General features: G+C 40.1%; 1 protein-coding gene across 4 annotated transcripts in view; it reads left to right on the forward strand.

Annotated features, from left to right (window-relative positions):
* The first annotated feature begins 5,879 nt into the window (after positions 1-5,879).
* Positions 5,880-27,239, forward strand: part of TP53I11 (tumor protein p53 inducible protein 11) — an 85,454-nt gene continuing 64,094 nt past the window's right edge. For 2 of the 4 annotated variants that reach the window (XM_083371118.1, XM_083371117.1), the window contains exon 1: positions 5,883-6,160. The gene's annotated coding sequence lies outside the window, so the exon portion shown is untranslated. Of the gene's footprint in view, positions 6,161-27,239 lie in introns of all 4 variants that reach the window. The other 2 variants (XM_083371119.1, XM_083371116.1) reach the window with 2 other exon arrangements.

Genomic DNA, 27,239 nt, shown 5'->3' on the forward strand with positions numbered 1-27,239 from the left:
CACCATCCTATCCTTCCATCCCTCTACAAGTCACAACTGTCAGTACCTATCCTTTCATCCCCCCCGCATCAGAACTGATGAAGCTTCTTAGCTGAGAACTGAAACATTTTTGTCTTCTTCCTCAAGGAAAAAAAAAAAACAGTCCAGTTGCCTTTTGAAGAAAAAAAAAGTACCTTTGAGACAAACATTTTCATACCTACTGTTAATTCCATTCCTATCTGCATTTACTGTGTCACAAGAAGTTGGGAACAAAGTTATAGAGATAAATAAGTTCAGGAATGTACTCACATGGCTTTGTCCATTCTAAGAAAGATATGGAGAATACCCCAAAGTCAAATTTTACTCTTAGTATTGTCTCTGTTGCTCTTACTTTCTTTTCAGTATGCACAGTCTCTACAGAAGGCTGGAGGAAAGACACCATTCCCTACTATGCATGCTAAATCTCCAGCACTCCTTAGAACAATACTGCTCTTTATTGTATCAAAATAAAATAAAACCAAACAAGGGAACTTCCTTTCCAGTCAACTATTGCAAAGATTACTGAGACATTTTGATTGTAGATGACGTTCTGTGGTCTCCTTGATTTGCTGTGTCATACTTCATCATGCTTAATCAGTTAATCCTTTGTACATATTTTGATGGGAAATATACTACTGTTAGTGAGTGCCTTAATTTCACTTACGGAATTTAAAGAATTAAATCAATGGACAAATGAACACTAATTGGACATTAAAAATGCTAGCAGGCAGAAAGTAGCAAAGATGCATTTGATGCACTAGAACACTCTGAAATGACCACAGCCCAAAATAAAACAAAACCAGAGCAAAATAGGGAAATATATAGAGAAATGAAGTTTTCATATTGGATATAATTAACCAAAATGACATCATGTAATTTGATCTGAATAGCTCAAACCTCCACTCCATTTTGTTACAATGTAGAAAAATTCACTTTTTCCCCCTTTTTTCCATCCTTCTTTTGTTCTTTATATAAGGTAATACCAATAGCAATGTTGAAGCCAGGGAAGTTGTAACATGTCCATTTTTGTTTTTAATTGTATATTCAATTAAAATTTTTTTTTAAAAAAAGAAAAGTTATATTGTTGCCTTTTAAGATACTTGTTTATAATATTCATCTTGCTATGTCTATTCAGTATGATGTTAAAGGAACCCATTGTGCATTTATTTTCAAATAAATGGGATAACCTCTCTAACAGAATCTTTAGAAAGACACATAGTTTACCAAGTCTTCTTTGCTTTGCATCTTAAAATGTTTCTTGGCTCAGAAATTACACAACCAAGAGCCATGTGTATTTATGTCACTGATATCCCACTTTTTGTCTGAGACCTTATGATTGCATATGTAGGGGGTTTTCCCTACATATATTGTTCCCTAAAAAAATAACTTTGTGTGGCAGGTTGGGTGAAAGAAAAATAACTAGCTGGGAGGTTCACCCAATGACCTCTGACCCTGATTGGGAAACTGCCCTTACATTTCCTTGATCCAAATCCAGTACCTTGATCACTATATTACTTTGACCTTCATAGCTTCACAAATACGTACATCAACAAGTGTATTTTAACAAGCTGTGTTCAATTTATTTGAGAAAGTTGGATTTGTAAAAAAATACCACAAAAAATTAAAACAGAAAGAAATAATCTTTTTTTTAAAAAAAAAATCCATCTTTTAAGTGCATGCCATATATATACAGCACGGGTCCCCAACCCCCAGGCCATGGACTAGTACAGGGCCGCAGCATGCCAGCAACCAGTCCGCACAAACAAGCAAAGCCCCATCCGCGGGATGCAGGCAACACACAAAACCACACCCCCTCCAGTCTGTGGAAAAGCCTCTCACCATATAACCTGTTCCTGGTGCCCCAAAGGTTGGGGGCCTCTGATATACAGCACACACACACACACACACACACACACACACACACACACACACACACCATGAGGAGGTTTCCCCAAGTTCTGCTGTTGTTCGGAAGAACCGTAAAGAGCTGGCTGTTCACTCAGGCCTTTGGCAAGGGAGACTGAGACCCCTCGCTTCATCATACTTGCCATCATTGATTGATTTTATTGTGATGTATTTGATTGTTGTGAGCCAGCCAGAGTCAACGAATGTCAAGTGGCATACAAGTGTAATAAATTATTTATTGTAATGTTATTATACATTATTTATTGTCACTAACAGGTATGGGTTGAATGGAATTCACTCTCAGCCTGGTTGGATCTTATTCATTTGCCTTGTTTTTGTTTTCGTTTTTGCCGTACATGGCATAGGGCTGTCAAATGCTCATAATAATCATTTGCATAGCTTGAAACTTTTAGCCACCGATATAGAAGAAATCTTCCCTTTCTGTGTGAACTATTTAGAGGATCGCTTTACTTTTCTGAAGTAAGAAGTTCTGACTTATGCCACAAGCATTTTTTTTCTTTCTTTTTTAAGGTTTGCTGGTTTTGCTATAACAGCCTGACCCGGCTCTTTCTCGTGATTACCGAACTTTTGATACCAATATCTAGGAATCATTCATCTGAAGCCCAAACATGTTTTTCTGTCAAAATGTTTTGGTTGATAAGTCATTTTCTGACATTCATGTGCTTTGGATGGATTTATAAGAATGCCTAACATTTCATGGGCCTGCAGTGTTTTAGATCCATCTCATTTATTAAGGTTTCATCTGGAGATATTTTATTAAAGTCAGTGTGTCTCATCATGGAATATATAAACAATGCATCTACTACAGTATATGTTTGATAACCGTTAAGATGTGCTTGTGAATAATGACATGTACTTCTCTACAAATGGATTATACATTTTCTGTACATAGTGATAACACTCCTTAAAGTCTTGAGGACTTCTAAAGAGATGACTACCTTAGCAATTCAAAATTATCCAGGTATTCTCATCTGGCCTTCATAGCATATGTGGCAGGCTTTTATCTATGATGTTGCTGCTTGCAAAAGAACCACAATAGCTGGAGATGTTTGACAGGAATTTGGCCTGCAATAGGAGTTATCAGTCATTACCACCCTAGTTCATTCAATAAAAAACTGTTTGTCCTTTAATTAATCCCCTGTGAAAAAGACAATGGTTGTGCTTCATATGAATCATAAATAACCCATAATTGGAGATTCACATGAAAAATAATTTCTATGATAACTGAAGGCTTGTGGAGGAGCAATAGATCACTTGCTTCTCAGGAAACTGCCTTTTGATGGGATGCACAGCACAGTCATCTCAGTTCACCTCATCTTATAATCATTGATTTTTACACTTAGAAATTCAGAGTACACGATCAAGCACAAAGTCATATTTCATCAAGATGGGGCTACTAAGGAATAATTTTTGGAACACACTTGCAGGCATTCATATTCCTGGAAGGTCAAGAACAGGAGATGTGGAATAGGAATTTCTCACTTTAAAACATGGTGTCCTATCCACTGTGAACTTGACAAGTTACTTGACAGCACATTCATCATCTGGTCAGAAGAAAGTTCAGAGAGGCTTTTTCCTCAGGTAAGTGAAAATAAAATTTCAGGCAGCGCTTGCAATTCTCTATGGGAAGCTTTTTACCACTTAAACAACATTAAACCTGATGCCTTATATGAGTCACAAAAGCTTCAATTTAGCAGAATCAAGCTCTGTCTGTAATGATACCTATATAGCATGTAGTGGTCTAGTGCAGGGGTAGGCAACCTCGGCTCTTTTATGACTCATGGACTTCAACTCACAGAATTCAGCTACGCTGACTCAGGAATTCTGGGAGTTGAAGTCCATGAGTCATAAAAGAGCCGAGGTTGCCTACTCCTGGTCTAGTGGTTAAGGCGCCAGATTAGAAACAGGGAGACTAGGAGTTCTAGTCCCACCCTAGACATGAGAGCTGTCACACTCTCACAGCCCAACTTACTTCACAAGGCTATTGTTGTGGGGAAACATCTTGCTATCTTGGATTATTTATAAAAATAAAAGTGGGGTATAAATAAAATAAAAAATACAAATTAAGCAGCACTTTGATCTGCACATATTATATTAAATTAAAACACCAAATTATTAATCACGGATCTGAGAAACTTCATGCCTTGGTTCAGAAACCAACTCAGCCTCACTTTCTCTAACTGCCAACAGGTACACAGTCACCCTTTGGGGATAACCCAAGTGTTCTGAAGATGCTACCCATACTTATCAAGTATACTTTAAAAGTATACTTAATAAGTTACTAACTTAACTTTGGTCTATTGAATTAACCTGACGGCTTGGACTTACACAAGACACTGAATTACAAACCGATCACACCAGCTTGGTTTGACAATACACTGAGCCGGAAAGTAGCTAACTACTTTTAATTTTGTGGGTTTTACTAGAGGGAGAAAAGAAAGAGTAAGAGATGAGCACAGCACCACTGCCTGCAAATGGCTCTATTTTATTAGGAGAATCTCTTCCTTCTCTGCTTCACCATCACCAATCCTATAGTAAGCATGTCTGAAGGAGGAATACGTCAAGTGAAGATCTTCCCATTGCCACCCACCTATTATTTCCAACTGTTCTATGCGAAGGAACAGCAATATTTCTTCTATTGCACATTGGGAAGGGTTAATTCTGAAAAGGAGGATATAAATCAGGGGTGTCAAACTCAATTTCATTGAGGGCCGCATCAGCATTGTGGTTGCCCTCGGGGGGGGCGGGTGGGTATGGCCAGGGTGGGCGTGGCCTACTGGGTGGGTGTGGCTAGAGTGCGTATGGCCTACTGGGTGGGCGTGGCCAGCTCTACATCGTTGGCATCAAGGGTGCCTATGGGGGCCTAGGCAGGAGCGGGACAGATCTGAGGGTCTCTGGCAGAAGGAGGGTCTCTGGGCCAGGGCCAAGGCAGTGGGGGCCGTTCCCTCACTGTTTCCAGGATGGCTTCGTAGGCCACATGAAACCACTTCGCAGGCCGGATCCGGCCCCCGGGCCTTGTGTTTGACATGTCTGATATAAATGATTGTAATGAATTAATAAACCAACCTCATGGGTCCCCCAAGTCAAAGATAGAAGCCAGCCCTTTATTAGCATACTTCGATGTGCATTTGTAGAGCATTCAAGCCTAAATATGATTTTAATTTGTGATTTATATATTTACCAGCCAAATGTGTGTGTGTGTGTGTGTGTGTGTATATATGCCCAGCTTGAATATATAAATGTGGGCAGCTAACAAACCAGTTCACAAGAAAAAAACAGTATTTTTTTTTTAAAAAAAGAACAAAGCTGCAAAAGAGAACAGAAGACATAGTTAAAAATAAATTCTGTATATCATGCAAAACTAGCTGATGTGATCTACATTTTCTGCCTTCAGAGTACAGAGTTGTGTTAAGAAGCAAACAATGCTGTATGCATCAAACCTATGCACCATTCATTTTGGGTCCTTCCAGATTTTGGGGTTAGGGAAAGAGGCACAGCAACAGGCAGCCGAGTGAGATCTGGGAGTCCCACCAACGCCCTCAGCGACCAACCCCCCCCCCCCCCCCCCGCTGTATATCTGCCACCAGAAAACTCCCAAGACCTGCTTGACGAAGTTAGGAGGAAGCCTCATCCATCTACTCCCAGCAACTCTTTCCACGTTTTCGTGGGCGGACGTCCGTGCAATGCCTTGTCTGCTTCCAGGACAGCAGGAATAATTCACAGGCACGTGCCGGTAGCCGGGTGGGGGGGGGGAAAGGGGGGTTGGGGGTGGGTGGGAAGGCCCTTTCTTCTCCCCAACGAAAACTACCGACCGATGCCCCCTTTTTGCCCCGTAGAGCCACCGGCTTCCGGCAGGCGTCGCTTCTCCAAGTAAACGGCGCAGCGTGTAGGCGGGCGGCAATATAGCCGCTGGGGGTGGTGGTGGTCGGGGATGGTTCCTCCACCGCCCCCCCCCCCCGTAGGATAGTATATGGTAATATGGGGGCGCGGTTAAGCCCGGCCTCCTTTTTCTTATGGGAAGCGCGCTGGCTGATCCGAGGAGCTGGGCTTCGGCTTGTCCGTTTCTGGAGCTGGTGCTTTAAGGAGACCCACAAAATGTGACTCACGGCCTGGCTGGTTTCACCGGCGGTGCAAGGATTGTGACTCTTTCTCTGGGTTTTGCCCTCCTTGGCTGCACCGGCAAACCTTTTCTGCGGGCGGGACATGTTTTGAGGCTGTAAGTGGATTTTCCTTTATTTACTCGCTGGGTGTGGATTCCTTCTGACTTTCCAAACTTGGACGTTTCCGTTTGCTTACCTGGGTCTCCCCGATCGCACTCGTGAAACACTTTGCGGAGAAGGGGGTGGTGGTGTGTGTGTGTGGGGGGGAAGGGGGTGGCTTCCCGTGTCTCCAGGAGTCCGTATAAAAATAGAGCTTGAGTCTGAGAAAGAATTGACGCGGCGTTCTCCGGAGTTGTGGAACTACAAGTCCCATTGTCTTGGACCGTTCTGACCCTTCGCCTCCCGAACAGCTATCAATCTTAAATCGCAAACGTACTTATTTCGAAGGGGTCTTCCCTAAAACAGGGGGACAGGTGATAGAATCGGGACTGCCTCGTCTTCGTTTCCTTTAACCAACTTAGCGGCTCCGCGCCCAGCTGACGTTAACTTTCTGGAGTTAGAAAGGCAAGGAGAAAAAATCGTCTTAATTCAGCAGGGGAATAACTTCCTGTTTGTAGGGAAACAAAACGAAGCAAAACAAAGCAAGACCTCTCCGGAGGACAAGTGGTGGTGGTGGGGGGGGGGCGGGGGGAGAGAGAGAGAGAGAGACCTGACAGCTGTTTGATTTGCGGTGTTTCAAAAACATGCCTTTGTTCAAAGAATTCGCAGCTAGGTTTGCCCATGTCTCAAAAATAAAAATAAAAAATGGCTTAGACCGGTGTGCTTTGAAATTAATGCAGGCAAATTTGGATCTCGTTTCGAGTGCTGCTGATGGATCGGATCGGTTTTTGTACATGCCACTTGCAGAATCAGTCGTCGTGGAATGACAGTCATAATGATAGGAGAAGATTGTGAAAGGGACACCCCAACTACTGACAAGCCAGTGTGGGGTATTGAATTGACAGAAGGCAGGTTTGGGGAGGAGATGCCCCACACTTGATTTCCTGTAACTTTAGCTCCACTATATTCTCCATAGACTAGAGCAGCTCCCTTTGTTTAAATAAAGATGGGGGGAGGGGGCTAGTTGTACGGTAAGGATATTACAGAGCTGGCCATCCCTTCCTTGTTAATTTGAATATTGTATGTATAGAAACATGCCCTACCATGCTTGTTCCATGGTTCCGCTATTTCTTTCTTTTTCTTTTTGCTATGTGCCAGTTGTAGCATCCAAGGATCATCCTAGCCATGCAAGTGTCGGTAACATGGTAGAAAGGGAGGAGATTCCTTTGTCAGCTTCCTCTTTGTGCCGTTGGTGGAACATTGCTAAGAGAGCAGCATCAAGTCCTTGGACATGTCCTGTCCCTTCCTTCCCCCAAAAAAATGGGGGGGGGGAGAATAGACCAAATATTGTATTTCTGTATCTTGGCAGGGTGGACTGCTTCTCCCCTCAGAGATTTGAGATTCTCATGTGCTCTTCTGATTTTTCTTTCTTTCTTTCTCTCTCTTGTCCGGACGCTTGCTGGCTCTGCTGTCTTTTAGGGGTGCTAGCTATGAATTTTCTACTGCAAAGTTTCATCTGGGGAGCCAGGTGAGGGAGAACTCCTTGCTCAAAGATCAAAAGCATCTGTGCCAAGAAGAGAAGCGGGTGTGGTCTTGGCAGAAGGGGTTGACTTGCAGTGGACGCACACTTCCTCTAGCTGGTTTAATACATCCTCCTTTGTGCCAGCTTTTTTTTTCCCCATGGCTAATTCTCTTTGTTGGTGGAAGGGAAGGGAATGAATGCTGAATTCAGTCTGGGAGAAATGGAGTTATAGCATTTAAGCAGGAAGACAGAAAAACGAGGGGAGGGGGAGGGGGCGGGGTTGGAACAGCATTCTCCCTTATTTAAGAGCTGGGAGACTGTTCTGGTTTTACCTCTACTGTTCCTTCACAGATTCAGATTTCTTTTCCACCATTCGTGGGTAGCACCGCTGTTCTACCTTGTAAGCAAGTTGAATCAGTCTTCATTAGCTCTTTGGACTACAGCCCCAATAATTCCCAGCCAAGTGATATAAAGGACTCTGGGTTTGGGAATATCACTGAAAGTGGTAAAGGCTCTTTTTTTCTGTGGGGAAAAAAATCCCCCTCCCCCTTGGGACAATTTGTTGCTGGTAGATATTAAAGAAATAAAAATGTCCCCTCCCCCTCCCCCAGGTGTGGCAGGTAAGTCTGACCTTTTGCTTTCTATTTTTCTTGGCATTTCACCCTCTTCTTCTCTGTAGCCTGCTTGAGGAGGGGAGGGACATCTTTGCCAAAAAGCTGCTTACTTGCAGAGTACTTCCTTCATTCAGTGCTTGGTTAGGATTGCACATTTTCTTTTCTTTTCTGCTATTTTCCTGTACTTTATTTCCCCAACCTCTTGGCTTGTCACCGCTATCAAATTATACTGTAGGGTACAGGCATTTTTCAGACCGTATTCCCTACTCGACCTTGCTGTAAAGAATTTGAAAAGTATTTCATCCTTTTGAAGTATTAGTTCTGTCACTGAACTGTTGCTTTATGTGATAGATGGAAATAAAGCAGATTATTAGGCAACACCAGTTGTCAGCCCTCAAAATCTGGCTGACTTTCTAAAAGAAATATACAAAGTAACTTTACAAAGACTAAGGCAACAAGTATAGGATCCAGTGTACCGTAAATGCTGCAAAAAAAGGAGCTGACTTTGAATATCTTGTGAAATAAACTAGGCCTGCTGACAGATATCAAAATATTTGATAGCAGGCCTTAAACATTACATTAAAAGTAGTACCTGAGCAATCATATAGCTTGGAGGTAAACAACTTTGTGCCCTTCAGAACATTTGATCAGCTTGATGATCCCTTGCTGTTGACATTTCTAGCTTTGCTAGTGAGTTACTGTCAAAAGCATCTAGAAAATGTTTGCATTCGTTTTATCAAATTTCTACCCAACCTTTCTGTTTTTTCAATGGTCAACAGGGCTTAAGGTGATTAAAAATAAAAATTAAAAAAACAGTACAATTAAAATAGAATTACATTTAACACTGGAATAAATTTAAAAGCTTGGCAGAGGATAAGAGTTTACCATCTTCCTAAACGTATTTGGAGAGTGGGGGACTGTTCCATAGCCTGGGAGCTTTGCAACAGATGACCTTTTCTTGTCTACTAGATGATAGAACTTTTGGCCACAGAGAGATCTTTTCTAGGGCCTTTCCTGATGCTCTGACTAGTCAAATAGATTCACAGTGACAGATAAGATAAGATACAGGCACCTCATCAGTCAACAGGAGTGTTGATTTGCCACCAGTTTATCAGCTACTTAGGAGCTGATGACTTGGCAGCACATGGAAACCAGTAACCCGTAACCGGCCATCAACACATCAATCAACCAATAGATAGGTACCACATAAATACAACAATAGAATAGCCTAAAGCACACATTCTGGTAGAGAGAACTTCCTTAACGATGGGCTCCAGCATGAATCTGAAAGCTCAGAAGACTAAACCTCTGGTCCCAATAACTGACTCAGATTGTATCTTGCATTTGTCTTCATTCATGAAAGATAAGATTCCCTGTCTCTCACATTAGTTATGTGCCATCAAATCATAGTCAACTCTAAGTAACCACGTAGATAATTTTCTCCATGCTATGCAGTTCAAAATCTAGAAGGCCAGACTAAGTTTGAGGTCCAAAAGAACTGAGATAGGAGAAACTAGTTCTTTCCCATGACTCCAAAGTACTACAATTTCAATTAAGGACACATAGAAACTATCTGTTGTTTGGGAATTCGACTTTTTTCATGAGAATAGGCTCTTATTTTCAGGACAAGCTTTTGTGACTTTTTAGAAATCTTATTTTTTTATGTGCTGCAAAATATGACATCAGGCCAATCTCTTCACTTTATGGCATCCTTTGAGTGGGTTTCATGCTTTCAACTTTTCATAATACATTGCTTCATTCATACATTCACAAATATATAGCCTATAAGAACCAAGTCATTATAAGTCAACATGCAATATATAATAACTTCATAGAAACCCTGGTAATATGGTATCAAATTAGATATATGATAAGTTTTTAAATTGTATGAAAGTATTGCTCCTTCCTGGCTTTTAAAGCTGAAAAAAGGCTCTTAGAATGCTTTCCATATCAAAATAAACATCAAATACCATGATTATTGTTAGGAATTCTGTTTTATTCTATAGAAATGATAGATGAGGATTAAGTATTATATAGCCATAGAGATTGATAGCAGAGGATGGTTACATAGCCATATATATCAAATAAAGTGTACAGTCACCATGGGCCCTACTGCTTAATGCTTTCAACCGTAACAGGAAACTCTCCTCAAAACATAAAGAACCATACATTATAACCATAGATGCAAACTAAACACTGCCATCTACTGGCTGAATAATTCTGTAGTTGCTGCAATACAAAATACATTCTAACATGTATTCCAACACCCCCACTCAACATCTACTCCTTATACTAGTCTCATTTATGCTTCCTGTTTCTTATGATTCTTCTTGTCCTTTTTCATTCTCTTCTTCTTGCTGTCCTGGCTCTCTACAGAGCTGGCACTGCTGCTGTGGCTTCAATCTTGGCTCTTTGAAGAGCTGGCATTGGAACTGCTGAGGCTCTGGCTCTGGCTGGGCTAGGCTGGGAGACCCGGATGGCAGCTGTAGTCTCTTTTGAATTCTCCTTTCTGTCTGTGGGTTTTAATGCTTCGTGAGCAACATAGGACAGACTTTTGGCTGGGATGCCTTTATTGCTTCTGGTGTATCTCCTGACTGAAACCTCTTGTTGCCTGGTTTCTGCTTTTAATCCACTTGGATAGTCTTTCTCAGTTAATTCTTCATTATATAAGGACTTCTGTGTCCAAGTCATCTGTGCCATGTGTGAATGCACTTTGAATGTTTTTCCTTTTTGACAGTATTAAGCACCTGATTGAGTTCAGCTGGTACAGTTTATCTCTAATTTTAACCTTTGCAAGCAAGATATCCCCTTTTGTGATGACCCCTTTAAAAGATCACTATGTTGCCTTGTTTTGTGACCTTTTTCAATGACAAAATGTTAGTTTCAAGAGCAGGAATGTACAGTACATTTTTCACAAGTATCTTTCTGGTGACACTCTTAGAAATAGGACAGTAAAGAAAACCATCTCCTATTCCTTCTGATTCCTTCTACTATTTTCCCTCTGGCTGTGGTGATTTTTTCTGTTTTACTCTGCTCAAGATGAATAAAGAAATTCCTCTCATTCGTCATGTGACTCGTAGCTCCTGAATCAACATATCATACTTGCAAAGATGAGGTGCACTTTTGGATTGAAAAGATGTTCATTATCTGAAGAAAAAAATTTTTCCTTCACACTTTTGGCTTTTTGTAACTTTAGCATTTAGCTTTTTAGATTCTGCAATCTGTTTTTAAATGACCCTTTCTAATGCACACAAAACATTCACATGTTTCTTGCTTCAGGTAACTGTTTTTCCTATTTTTCATCTTTAAAGCAGACTCTGTGATGAAAGCACTGTCACTATTAATGCTTTTGGTTTTATGCTTATATTCATTTATAAGCTTGCCCTTAACATATTCTAATGTTAGTTTATCATCTGAACATGCCTCAAGCACTGTGACAAGCATTTCATAACTTTCTGGTAAACCACTAAGTTGTGGCTGTGACATGAAAATCTTTTATTTCTTCTCCTATACCTCTCCAAGGTATGCCTTATATCCTGGTCTTTCATCAGCTTGGTTTGGTATAGCTTTAAAATCAAATATAGTTTATTGCTTAGATTAGCTATTTCATGCACCTTTTATAATCCTTCCTACATTTCTTTAGCAGTTACACACTTACATATATGTATGATTTGATCATCTTCTGTGCTAAGAGAGGTTGTGCTCAGATTTTTTCATCTTTCTCTGTCCACTCATCTGAAGAGTATTTTGGCCTAGCTTTATTTATACATTTCACATATCTTCCCTTATTAGCAGCATTTTCATCTTGAATTTCCAAGATTGGTAGTTCTGGTTTGTCAAATTTGCAAATGAAATCTTTGTTTCAGCTGTGTTACTGGCCATTTTCTTTTATTCTGTTACACTCTTTTTTCTGTTGCTGTATCTTGCACTTATTTACTGTAGCTGGTTATGACTGCTTTGTTCTGTTCTGTGCTGAACTTTATATTTCTCCTGCAATCTGGGCTTATACTGGTTTTATACTGGGTTCACTTCTGGTTTATCTCTGGGTACTGGGCCCATAACCTGTTAGAAATTCTGTTTTATTATATAGAAATGGTAGCAGAGGATTATTATATAGCCATACAGATTGGTATCGGAGGATGGTTACATAGCCATAGAGATAAAATAAAGTGTATAGTATACATGAATCTTGTTGGTTAATAGTTTAACCGTAAAAAGAAACTCTCTTCAGAATAAAAAGAACCATAGATTATAACCATAGATGTAAACTAAACACTGCCATCTACTGGCTGAATAATTCTGTAGTGGTTGCAGTACAAAGTACATTCTAACATGTATTCTAACAATAATGATATAGGTTTTCATAACTGGTATCTGTTGGGCAATCTCGCACTACAGGGTTTAGACAACAGATGTCTAGACAACAGATTTCCTAACATTTTACCAGCAATTGTGGCTGGCATCAGGACAATTGGCTATAAAGATAGGAGCCCAGTCAGTCTCTGCTCAGTTGCCTGTGGTCTACTCTACATAGCATACCAAGCACCAACCGTCTACTAGATAAGGGAGATGCATTCTTTCTCTTGGGGGAAGGGCATAATGGCAAGATAGTTCAGAGCATCCCCAAAGTATCCCCACTTCCAACAGAATGGCAGGCCCCAAATAATAGTTACAAAAGCAGGGTTTTCTTTGGGGAGCTGACATACAGCCCCTTAGAAAAATGTCAGGTCCACCTGCAGAACACAAAAATGGGAGAGGGGGAGAAAACAAACAAAACAATCACATTAATCAGGTTTGTCAGGATACTTAGCATGAAAACATTTAAGTAACCTAGGCGCTCTTGTGTGTTTTTTTGTATATCCATTCATTTTGAGAGGATGGAAGATCTTAAGATGTCAGCCATAGTTGCTGGTGAAACAACAGTATGTCTGTTGCCTAGACCATGACCATTAAACCCTGAAGCCCAATCCTATTCATCAGTTACCATGCGTTTTGATTTGAAACCAATATTCTAAGTGAAACCTAGGAATGCTCCTTGTAACAAACCACTAGCAGCAATGAAATAGACGTGGAATGTTTGCTATATTTCTGCCAGTTGATTTCTCACTTGTTTGTGAAAGATGAGATAGGGATCTAGATTCACACCTCATGCTGAATAAACTATGCATGCATCTTCTGCTTTAAGATGATTTGGCAGGAGGTTTTAAGAAGCAATATATTCAATCAGAAGACCACAGGAGCTTGCAGATTTCTTCAGACTTAGGAAGACAAGTTGTCTTCACATTTATGGGGATGTCTGCAAAATGTTCAGTTAGAGGCTAAAATGACCTGGTGGAAAGTACATCATTAGCTCTGGAAAGAGTAACTTGAGTAGCCCGTGCAACACAAAAAGTTAGAGCTTGTTACTCCCAGTGAGTTGGCTAGTTTACGATTTCCTTGGTTTCCTCTCCCCCTTCCTCATTTGAAAGGCTTAAAACTAAGATGAATATCTTCAATCTAAGACTTGACATTGTAAATTGACTCTTGAAACAACTTAATGTTATGATGATAATTCTTATTGTGCTGCCAGATTTCGGTGGTTCAATAAGAGGTATATCTAAACTGTGCCATTTAGCAAGAAAGGCTCTGTGAGTCTGCAAGTTTATTTATTTATTTATTTATTTATTTATTTATTTATTTATTTATTTATTTATTTATTAAATTTTTATACCGCCCTTCTCCCAAAGGACTCAGGGTGGTGTACAGGGCAATATCAAAATACAAATACAAAAGTTAAAAAAAGATTAAATAATTATGCCCAATATAATACAGTAATTAAAAACTATGCTAAAACCCAAACCCCAAACCCACCAGACCAGGCCGGATTGTTCAAATAAATAGGTTTTTAGATCGCGTCGGAAGGAGTGAAGGTCGGGGGCCATCCGGAACTCAACCGGCAAGCGGTTCCACAGGTCTGGCGCACCGACAGAGAACGCCCTCCCCCTGGGGGCCACCAATCGACATTCTCTGATCGGAGGCACCCTGAGGAGGCCCTCTCTGTGGGAGCGGACTGGACAGAGGGAAGTTGACGCCGGCAGCAGGTGCTGCTGTAAGTAATCCGGACCCATGCCATGTAGGGCTTTATAGGTCATTACCAGCACCTTGAATCTCACCCGGAGGGCAACTGTCAGCCAATGCAGCTCGCGGAGCAGAGGTGTAACATGGGAGTATCGGGAGACCCCCAACACCACTCGCGCGGCTGCATTCTGCACCAGTTGAAGCCTCCGAGTGATCCTCAAGGGCAGCCCCATGTAGAGAGCATTGCAGTAGTCTAAACGAGAGGTCACGAGGGCATGAGTGACTGTACGCAAGGCATCCCGGTCCAGATAGGGCCACAACTGGTGCACCAGGCGAACCTGGGTGAAGGTCCCCCTAGTCACAGCTCCTATATGATCTTCTAAGGAGAGCTGTGAATCTAGGAGGACCCCCAAGTTGCGAGCCCTATCTACAGGGGGTTCTCCTCCCTGTAATGATTTTTCACCAAGATTGAAAGAAGAGAGAACCATGGATGAATCTTGTGCTGTATTGCTTTCTACATTTAGCCTATGCCATCAACAAATAAGCCAATGACAAAATATAGACTATGAAACGGTGGAGGATAAGATCTTAACATAAAACTGTCATCCCCAAAGTAGCTTTACTATTTACACTGTAACACACAGTTGTTTGAGAAGTGGGTTGGAACAGGCTCTAGAAAGATTCTTCTAGGTCTGTTTGAATGGCAGAGGATTAAAGTGGGATTACCAGGTTGCTTGTCCGCAGAAGAGTGTAGATGCTACCATGCAATGGTGGGATTCAGCCGGTTTGCACTGGTTCAGTAGAACTGGTAGCTAAATTTTGCTGCATTCAGAGAATCGGCTGGCTTCCAAAAGTCCAGTCTAGGTCTCGGAGGCCTGGAGGATGTCTCCCAGGCCTAGAACGGCCCACCAGAAGTGCATGGATGCCACCTCCGGAAGTCCATTCTAGCCTCAGAGGCCCAGGCCTGCATCAAATAAGAGAATTGGTTGTTCAGGTATTTGAATCCCACCACTGCTGTCATGCCTCTGAAACTAAGACATAATAAGTTAGCTCTCTGAGAAGTCTTCTGCATTCCAGCTTGAGAACACACACACAGGATTGAGCAGGTAAAGGTTTGATAGATCTTCCTTGCGGACTATACTCTTGTGGACCAAACGTTAACCATCTCTTCCCAAATAACTGGCTTTCTGGATTATTGAGAGAATAGTTTGAATTCTGTATGGCTACTGTTTGTCATGTGAACTACATATATAAACTAAAAAGCAGAGGAAAATATTGCTGTGCTTGACGTCTTTTTTAAAAGACTTTTTGCTATTTCTTATATTGGGTTTAGCAAATGCCTGTTTTACATTTTCTTCTTTAGAATGCCTAACCTTGCAATGACGTTTGTCATACTTACAGAATATTTGCATTTCATCAGTAGTTCACAGATGAGACTGGTAGTTGCCAAAAGCTGAAGCGTCAATGAGGTACTGAGCTAGATTTCACCAAAGAAAAATCAGTTTAGCCACAGCACTGTTCTGTCAGTATTTATTTATTAAAACAAAACTCCTTTTTGTTTTATTTAAATTCCCTTAATTCAATCCTGCTCCTCTTATAGTTCCCAAATCACCAGCCAACGGAGCCAGTATCTGGGGATGATGGAAATTGAATACTTCTGAAGGTTATGGTTGGGGAAATTTAGGTTTAATACATATCTGAAAATGACATATTTAGTCCATGAAGCATACAAGAACTGGGCCATACTTTTTACTTTAGCTCCAAAGTTAGTGTAGCTTTGATCTTGTTTCAGCACCATCGTTTAGAGGGATGGTAAAAGCATGGGCAGAATATGATTCCAGAAAGACTTATATTTTTCCAAGTCCTCTCTAGCTGCATTTCGATTTATATGCTATAGTCGTTTCCAATGCTTTGTCAGCCTGAAACTTAACAGCAGTGAGAAACAGCTTGTGTTAAGAATGAGAAATTTTAGAATGCTGATTAGAAGACAGTCTTCATTAACATCCTTATTCAGTTGCTCTTAAATTTTGGAATCCTTGACTTTTTTTCATTGAAAGTAATGTGCCTTTTGCTATTTATATATTGTTCTGTACCAGCCTGCTACCGGCCCTGCAGAAAAGGCAGGGACAACCCCTTTACAAACGGCAAGAGGCTGGAATTACACCTGCCAAATTTATAGCTACAAAAACAAACAAGACACGAACCAAGAAACAGGAGCTTTAAGAAACACGAACTATCCAAGCGGTTGCCTTCAGCAAACCAGCCCTCCCTACACATTCCCCTTATATAGAGTTCAGGGCATGGCTTCTCTCTGCCTCCTTCCGAGAAGCCCCATTGCCTTCCTCTGTTTACTCCTAATTGACTGCCTTCTGCATCGGGTGTCCTTGAACAGGGCCAGCTGTGGGTCATCTTCATCCACACTGTCAGGCTCACACAGCTGGGTCTCCGTGGTGACCAAGTGGGAGGGGCCTGGCTGAGGGCTCTCATCAGCAAGATCTTCAACCCCCTCAGCAAGGTCTTCAACACCCCCTTCCTCCTCCTCTGAGTTGTCCGACCCAACTGCCGACCCCACAGGCTGACCCTGAATCACAACATATATTATGTAGAAAAGGTCCTGCATTTTTCAGGCAATCTATCAATTAGTCCTTCTAGGTTTGAGTTCAAATTTCTGCTTAGTTCACACTTTTAAAAAAAGTCTGTGTTCCTCTAAAAATAATGATAAAAATGACTGATGAAGTGATATAGATTGAGAATTATGCACATAAACTTCTAATCACTTGCTAAGCTTTGAGCTAAATAATTTCTGGCCCATTTTCCCATTATTTACAGCATCACATTGTTCCCCGGTATATATTTTAAAAACATGTCTGCCTTCAATTCCTTATGACCTTCATTATACTATTATACTATTCAGTAAATATTTTTCTCAAAAATATGGCTTCTAGTACTCCTGAATCCATGGACATCAACTGGCATCTTCTTATGGACTGATAATCCCATACTGGAATAAGAACATCAAAACTAAATGCCGGTATTTGGGGTTTAAAGCCAAATGAAATGGCCTGTTTACACCATGGGAATGTTGCTTTAGAGAAGGAGGAAGCTTTTTTAAAATATTTACCTACAACTCGTAGAAAAGATTAGCAGTAATGGAAAACAGAGTTATTTGCAGGGTTTGAATGTCACAGCAGACAGATAGTAGTTTGTCCTCTCATCAACCCGTGGGATAATGTTGACTAGACTAGCAATGGATCTTACTTTAACCCTGACTATGGAATAATATTCACACACACCCCAATGCTGGAGGCTATTAGTTTAAGGTAGCTGACTAGTATGTATATGGAGCATAAACAACTCGATCCCTGAAACAGCCAAAGAGTTCATGGGGAGGCTGCTGTACTGCCTCTGTCATTTACTGCTTGAAACAATCATCCAGCTCTCCATAATGGTAGAACTAACCCTCACTTTCTATTCATCTCTTGGAAATTTCTTCCTTAGCTGTTAGCCATCCCCCTTTTGTTTTGGCTCAGATCAAATAACCATCAACAGTTCATGGAGATGGCATACACAGTAAGAGAGTTTTCCTAAGTTAGGAATGTTAGCATAGGTGGACTTCAACTTTCAGAACTGCCCAGCCAACCCACACCCCTTAAAGTTTCCAAGTTTGCAAAACACTGTCATAGAATTATGACAGCTGAGGACATCTAACTTCCTGCCCTTGATTCTTTGGCTTGCTGAAGACTGAGAAATACTCTGAATAGCTTTAATAGTGAGTTAGGACCTGAATGGAATAAGGGAAATAATTTAATATATACCATATGCTGCAGTGCTTCCTTTTATCAGAGTTCTTCAGATATTTTGAACTTGCTTTTTTCCCCAACAGAAAAGTCACAAAAAGGACTTTTAAAACAGGATCATACAATAAAGTTTACTTCTAAGCAGCATTTGATTATGTGTGCATTTTGGAAAATAAGCGTTGATTGGACCTGACCTTCACTTTCCATCACTATGTGAATGTGCATATAAAGTAGTCATTTTCTGTTGTAGGAGTTTAATTGTGTCCCTTGCTTCCTTCACCCTTCATACTTAAACCTTACTTCCAACAGTTATCGTGTCCTCTTCAGTTGCAGCAATTCATAGGTCTTAACTTCTTGCCATAATTCTCATTGTTTGTTGTAGGACTTCAGTCACTGAGAGTGTGCTTGACTTGAGCACTGAAAATGTTTTAGGAGGAAACCATAGGTAGTCATCTTGTTCTTGCAAAGACTACTGAATTCCTTTACTCCATTAATTTGCCTGATCCACAGCATTCCACGAACACAATTAATTTTGAAACATTCTCTTTTTTAAAATGATGGTGAAGTTGCCAAGTCTTAGAAATGTGGAACACTGAAGAAAATTCGTAAGATTCCAAACAGCCATGCTTTACACGAGCCACACTTGAAGTACTTTCTGATTGAGGCTGGATGAAGCAATGGAACCATTTCATTTTACTTTTTTTGTTTCATTGTGGCCTCAAATGAAACATTTTTCATATGGCATCCACTCCTTTTCTCCATTCTCACGGAATTTTGTGATAAGGATAGATAGAGTTGGGTATCTGCATCAGACGCTGGGTAACCTCCTTTGGGGCTCTGAAATTTCTCCAGTATTCTCTAATATTGCATGAACCAGGCTCCAGAAAGATGCTGAAAGGGAGAGAAGAATGCTTTCTGGCTCCATTGAGACATTTGGGAGTATATCCATTCTCAGGAAGGATACTGGTTTAACTGAGAAGAATGTACAGGAGAGCTGCATGGTATTACAGAAAATACCATGTTGCCAAAAAAAGGGCATTCTAACATAAAGTATGACATTTAAAAGCATATACATATAAAACAAAACTGTGCTTGTTTTTCAAATGTTATCTCAGTTGGTCCTTGGTCCTCTCTGAGCTTGGTTGTTTTCTTGCAGATTACCCAAACTAAGTAATATCATCAGTTCTAATGATGTCACCGAGTTTGGGTAATGAAGCATCTGCAAGAAAACAACCAAGCCCAGAGAGGACCTCTTATCTCGACTCCGAGCTACAAATATTCTCCTTTATTGAAATGATATTTCTCATATTTCCATCTTTCCACATTTTTGGAAGGTAATAATACTTACTGCTTTCTTACAATAAGTACTGTTGAGCCTAGTGAGATTCATTAAAGTAATTATGCTTAGAGGTGTACCTTTAGGTTGGAATACACTGAATACTTACTAGGAAGTAAGTCTTTATGAGGTTTTCCGACCTTATATTCAGGCTGTACTCTTTACACCCTATGTTATTTTGATTTTTTTTAAAAAAAAATAGCTCTGGACCCAAGCTCAGCAACAAAACTGCAGCTGACAGTGAAAATCTAAATTTTCTTGGCAGCCAAGTCTTACTATTAATATGGAGAGCCTAACTCGCAGAAATAAATATGCAGGAAACTAGCCTTATGGGAATCAGACAGATCACAGGATATTTAGCTGATGCAGCAATAACAGCTGAAGCAGGAAGGATGTAACAGCTACTAGGGCTGAATAGCCTTCTTAGGGCTATCCAGCAAAAATTAGTAAACTGTTATTGTGCCCTTAATAGTCAACTTGGGACTGGATGGATATATCTTAATTTATAAACAACATATATTAAAAATAGTATATGCAAAAATAGATCTAGTTCATTGTGGGATATTTGGTCTGAACTTCTTTTTTTAAAAAAATAAAAATAAACGTGGTTGTAAACAAGCTCCAAGAATAAAGTCTTGTTGTAACAGTTTCTGAATATCTGCATTTTGTATTTGAAAGGGGGGTTAAGACTTTTATGGCAGAATTCTAAATAAAGTATTCTTGGACTACTTCTCATAACATTGGTAATAACAGTTATTGTGAATAACAGTAATTGGATGGCTTAGCACCAACACAGTGAAGCAGAAACAGACAGACAAATTTGTTTTAGGTTTTTTATAGTTTCCAAACCTAGCCGCCCTTTGAACAAAAGGTTCATGGTTAGAGAGGTTGTCCTACTAAGAAGCTTTGCTAGTATTTGTTTTGTTTTTTCCAATAGTAAAACTATAAATTGGCTTATGCTGGATGAAGTCACATATCATAGTAACATATCAGAGGTTCTGTCTTAGTACAGTATGTGAATCTATTCACTGTAGGATATTAAGTAAAGATTTTTAGCTCAGTGTAATGAATGAACAAAGGGACGCGGTGGCTCGGTGGGTTAGGATGCTGAGCTTGTCGATCAGAAGGTCGGCAGTTTGGCGGGTCGAATCCCGAGTGCCGCATAGCAGAGTGAGTGCCTGTTACTCGTCCCAGCTTCTGCCAACCTAGCAGTTCGAAAGCACGTAAAAATACAAGTAGGAAAATAGGGACCACTATGGTGGGAAGGTAACAGCATTCCATGCGCCTTTGGCGTCTAGGCATGCCGGCCACATGACCACAGAGACGTCCTTGGACAAGCGCTGGCTCTTCAGCTTTGAAATGGAGATGAGCACTGGCCCCTAGAGTTGGAAATGACTAGCACACGTGTGTGGGGGAACCTTTACCTTTACCTTTTTAATGAATGAACCCAGGGACTGAATTGTACATTGGTCCATCTAATATTGCCCACATTACTAGAGATATTCAGAGTTTCAGAAAGGATTTCCATCCTAGTCATTCTTGAAAGTTCCAGGGATTGAACCTAGACCTAGAGTCTTTGGTATGTAGCAATGCCATAGAATTATGACTCTCCTCAGAAGTATAGCATCCTATTGGAGATATCTAATAGAAGGGCAACCAATTTTTTTTTGCATGTTTGCCAAGTAACTCAAAGGGTATACTACTATATATGGAAAAAGAACTTGATACAAATCTGAGTAAATTTTTACTCTGTGTGAACTGGGTAAAGAATGTAGATGACAGTAGTAATACAATTCAGGACTTTTGTCTTTGGAAAGATATTCTGGATATATTAGCAAATATGACTTAGGACATCTAACAGTACACTGAAGGTTTGGGTTTTTAATTTTTAATTTTCAGGCCTATTTAATTTAATTCTATTTTAACTTTGTATATTGTATTGTTTTAATTGCCCTGTAAACTGCCCTGAGTCCTTTGGGAAATAGGCGGTATATAAATCCAAATAATAAAAAATAATAATAAATTATTTTTGTGTCATTGTAGTTGTTTTTTTAAAAAATCCCATTTATATCCCGCCATTCTCCGAAGACTCAGGGCAGCTTACAATTTAAAGCACAAATCAATGTGCTTAGCAATAGCCTTCATTCTATGTATATGCCTGCTTATTAGGGCTTTCGCCCACCGCCCCCAAGCGGCATTATTACAAAGTCAGCTTATTGCCCCCAACAATCTGGGCCCTCATTTTACCTACCTCGGAAGGATGGAAGGCTGAGTCAACCTTGAGCCTGGTGGGATGCGAACCTGCACTAATTGCAGGCAGCTGGTGTTACTTAAGGAGGCATTAGCCCACTGCTCCACCACGTTTGTTTTGGTTATGAACGCTACCTGACTTTGGCAATTCTTAAATATTAACCACTTGGCGGGAGAACCAGCCACTGCATTTTCTTGACTGAGAAGCTGAAAAAAGCAGCACTTCTGCTGGAATGATTGTAGACTATGAATCAAGTTCAATTTCTTTTCCTTTTCTTTAAACTAGACTTGAGCTATCTACTTTTATGTACAGGTAGATCTTGATTAGTGCAGTTAATGAATCCCATGAAATGGCCATATTATTTGAAAATACATTATTTATTTATCCTTTCCTCTCCATAAATACACATCCATGTACATCAGATACATTTACTTCTACTGGGAGTCTCCAAATAAGTAAGAAGTGAGATTTTATTTGCTGTTGGTTTCATCCATGTGTCTGTCTTATGTACAAATAAAACTGGGGAATATCTTGTTTCTAATCATAAAAGAGATATGCAGAAAAGTTTTGCTAATCTGTTTCTCTTCTTCTCGGTTAATCCAAAACCAAATGTGTGTTGGGAACTAAAATAAGATGTCGGGAACAATGGACTGAAGGGAGATCAGAAAGGAAAAAGCAGCTGGTTTGCTATCCATTTCCTATCTGTTCACTGGTTCAAGCCTCTTTTATATACATGAACAGAAATGTATGCCCACTCCAGTTACATATACTTCATTCCTAATTAATAAGCAATTGAGAGTTATGGTGTAGTGATTAAGGCATCAGGCTAGAAAGCAGGAGACCATGAATTCTGATTTTGTCTTCGATATGAAGCCAGCTGGGTGACCTTGGATCAGTCATTCTCTCTCAACCCTAGGAAGCAGGAGGCAATGACAAACCACTTTCAAAACTTACCCTAGTACACATTCAAAAGTGTTGCCAAAATCCCTGCAGGGACTAGTCTCCAGGACTCAAAATTGACTTGAAGGCCCCAAAACCAAACAGACAAACAAACCACCCCCCCCACATTAAATTGGACACTGCATCTTCTTTGTTGTAAGATCATATATTACATTCTTGTTTAATTTGTACACAGATGGAGTTATTTGTTTGTTTTTTGCAGCAACTTTTATAACACTGGCCCCCAACAACTCCTGGTGATCTTCAAAAAGCCCATATAAAACCATAAAAGCAATCCTGAGCATACATATTTTATATTTATATTTATTTTATTTGATTACCCTCATGATACCCTCATCCCAAGAACCTGGCCTTCAGACAGAAATGTCTATTGGTCTTCAACAATTAACGCCTAAAAGTCCTGTGCAGCAAATGTTTTCATTGATTTCTGAATGTCTGTTAGGGAAGGATGCCATCAGATTTTCAAGGATTTCCATTTCCAGTCCGTTCCAAAGTGCTTGGCAGAACCTGAAGAAGAGCATGTTCTAGCCTCCTTCCTTTGATCTCTTATGGGGGAGCCATCTCAAGTTCGTCATTTGGAATGAATGAAATGGATGTGTTATGTTCTATCTGAAGTATGTTTCCTGCAGTAACCTAAACACCTAGCCAATAAGAAAGAAACGAGTGCAAAACAGTATTCTCAGCTTTAGCTCTTGCTGACAACCTAGAAGATTATCATGGCCTCTGAGAATATTTATAGGATCAGTGGGATGCTCTTCCCCTAATCAGTTCTGGATGCAGGCCATTCAATTTCCAACCCATGTCCTAATCTGAATGTTGATTGAAAAGACACCAGATTATTCACTTTGTCTAGTGTTTTTTTTTAAGTTGGAGCATCGATTTATTTATTATCAAATTTATATTGAATTTATACTGTATAGCCACCCATCTCACCAAAAGTGACTCTTAGCAATCTCAACAACTAGGAAAGATAGGAGTCTGGCTGCTAGTAACAAGATTTGCAAACTGTAGGGTCTCTTCAGGATGGACTGCATAGCCATCTTCTTCAAGGACAGAGTATAATCTCTTTCCTCTGAGAGGCAGTGACTAATTCCCAGGTTCAACTTCACACCAGCACTTTGTACCTCTCCAAAGAGCCAGTTATGGCACGGGTCAAGCCTTCACATGGCAGACCTCATATTAAAGATTACCCCTCTACTTCCTTGGAGCCTATAAGCCTAAATGAAATTTCATGAAATGTCATAGGCTCGTTTGCTAATTTTCTGATCCAATCTTACTCATATAGAAAAATGAATACGGTCAGTTTTTCCTGCAAAATGATGTCCTAAGATTTTACTACAGCTCTTAGGAAGATATTCCTGTTGCCCATGGCTTCAAAGGACATTTCTTAAAACAGCCACAGAAGCGCTGCCTGTGGATGCAATATGGGGAGAGAAGATCCTTGCTTTGCTAATACGTACAGCCACAATCTAGGTTTCAACAGGCATTCTTACCTGTATTCAATCCAATCATTCATGGTCTTCTTTTACCCACGTTGCAAGTGCCTTTTGTTTCATCAGTTGACTGTACTCCAACCCTAGGAATTGCCTTTGCCACCTAGAGAGCAATCTTTTTCTGACAAGGTCCCTGACTCAGTGTTTTCTTACATCTGTCTTCAATTAAAATTTGGTCTGATCAAGCCTACTTGGAGAAATCCAAATATTGGCGAAATGACTGACATCTCATTTCAGGAAAATACATTGGTTCCTGCTCTACTTTTTTAAAGTGAGAAATTCTTTCCTTTGCACTAGAGCCCAATTAGTAATACTCTTTGAAACAGCCTAATCCATTTTGTGCTTTATAAACCATTTGAATTATTAAAATTCCTATGTCATCTGCTTCATTGTTCCACCATCTTCTCTTTCTCTTCACCAGGTTTCGTTCTCACAGAACTTCCTGTCCTTCCACAAACTGGTTTTGTCACTGAAGTCTTCTGCTTTTGTTTTTGTTTTGCTTACCCAGGCAAGGGAATTCTACACCTTGAACTAATAATAATGTGCTGGGAATAAGCTTGTTTCCATAGAAACTAAGATGGTGTCAAACAGATGCAATGGCATTTCCACAATTTAGGAACAAGGAACATACCAGCTAGATAATGGACTGCATCATCTCTGGAGAGAAAGACAGCTGAATTAGTATTTTGATTTCCATAAGTCACAGGGTGTTTTGAGTTTCTAACTTGCATTTGATCTGCAGAACAGCTGTATTGTTCTTTTGCAACTATAAAAAAATATGCTGGGAATTTTGCAGTGAATGATGAGTTGTGAGCTGTCATATTGAAAATACCGTGGAAGGGAATATTTCTGGCATTATTAGTAGTATCTTTTACTAGTTCATCAATGATCTGATTGATGTATATACTGGCCTGATAACTGCATTTTAATCTCATCCAGATGATGAATGTATAGCATAGCCATTTCCCCTATCAATGGAAAGTGGATGATATTTGCATTTAATTTAATTCTTTGAGATGTATCTGGTCTAATAAATTCAATCACCATGTCTGTTGTGGTTGATAACTCTGATTTTTTTTAAAAAAAATTGAACTGTTGAGTATTCTCTCAAAATAATAGACTGCCCAGCTCTCAATAGAAAGATATTCCTTAAGAAAAGTGAATTTGTTTCTAAGCTTCAGTTAGATGGAGACATTGCATAGAGAGGTACTGTTTCTCATTACTTTTATGTCCCAGCTTGGATTATATGAATTGCTTTCAGATTATTATTATGAGACACATAAGAATTTACAACATGGAACAAGTTGTAAAGAAGTTGTGAACAGCTTGTGTTTCCAAGCTAGCTTTCTTAACTGTCATCAGATTATAACGACACAATTAATGTGTGCAGTAGCTTTTCCAGGAGCGGTGTCACGTCTCCAGACAGTAAGTTTTACTATGTCTGGGTGGGATCAGAACTGTGCAGAAAACTAATATTTCTTCAGCAGGCAGTAAGATTTTAGATGATTAAATTAAACTAACGTGTAGTTTTCCTATACCTGGAAACAGTGCTTTTTTTGGAGGTAAAAAAGGTGCCGGCACTCACACATGTCATATAACCTGCCTTGCCTACCCTACAAGGTTTACCATTGTAGTTGAAAGAAAAACCCTTCAATTTTTAGTGTATCTAAAGAAGACTAGATTCTGTTCAAAGTAAGTTAATAGTACCGTATTTTCCGTCGTATAAGACAACTGGGCGTATAAGACGACCCCATACATTTCCTGTTAAATTATAGGGTTTGGGCTATACTCGCCGTATAAGACTACCCCTCTTCCAATGCACACCAAATAAAAATTAAAAAACATCAGATTTGATTTTAATATGGAAATTTTAATTCAAATGCTTATGACATGCAGGTGCTTAGTAGGAAAACTGTCACTTATAAACATAAGGCTGTTTGTCATCAAACATGTAAACATAAAACAGTGCAAGTGGATTAAACTATAATAATAATAATAATAATAATAATAATAATAATAATAATAATAATAATAATAAGAAGAAGAAGAAGAAGAAGAAGAAGAAGAAGAAGAAGAAGAAGTAGTTGGAGGGGACCTTGGAGGTCATCTAGTCCAACCCCCTGCTAAGGCAGGAAACCCTATACCATTTCAGACAAATGGCTGTCCAGTCTCTTCTTAAAAACTTCCAGTGTTGGAGCATTCATCACTTCTGGAGGCAGGTTGTTCCACTGGTTAATTGTTCTAACTGTCAGGAAGTTTCTCCTTAGTTCTAGGTTGCTTCTCTCCTTGACTAGTTTCCATCCATTGCTTCTTGTCCTGCTTTCAGGTGCTTTGGAGAATAGCTTGGCTCCCTCTTCTTTGTGGCAGCCCCTGAGATATTGGATCACTGCTATCATGTCACCCCTCACCCTTCTCTTCGTTAAGCTACACATACCCAATTCCAGCAACCGTTCCCTATTTTCCTAATTTACTTTTTCACTTATCCTAATTCACTCTAAAGCTTTCCCTGCGCAGAGCCTTAAATAACACCAGCTGCCTGCAATTAGTGCAGGTTCGCATCCCACCAGGCTCAAGGTTGACTCAGCTTTCCATCCTTCCAAGGTAGGTAAAATGAGGACCCAGATTGTTGGGGGCAATAAGCTGACTTTGTAATAATGCTGCTTGGGGTGGTGAAAGCCCTAATAAGCAGGCATATACACCGAATGAAGGCTATTGCTAAGCACATTGATTTGTGCTTTAAATTGTAAGCCACCCTGAGTCTTTGGAGAAGGGCAGGATATAAATGGGATTTTTAAAAAAAAGACCAAATGGGAGATCCGCTCCAGGTTTTCCAGCCAGCCCGCCCAGTTCCTGAGTCAAATGTGTCCTTAGAGCTAAGCCGCTGCTCTGGCTGCTGCCTTCCCCACCTGCCTTTCAAGTTGGGATATACTACAGCTGCTCTTCAACTTTAGAAGGAAAGACGCCCAGACCCCAGCCTGTAAAAAATCACAGACTGCAGCTTCTTCGCCAATTGGTCCCGCTTTCCCTGCGCAGACTAAATGGGAGATCCGCTCCAGGTTTTCCAGC

This window comes from Vipera ursinii, assembly GCF_947247035.1.
Source record: "Vipera ursinii genome assembly, chromosome: 1".
Taxonomy (NCBI): Eukaryota; Metazoa; Chordata; class Lepidosauria; order Squamata; family Viperidae; genus Vipera; species Vipera ursinii.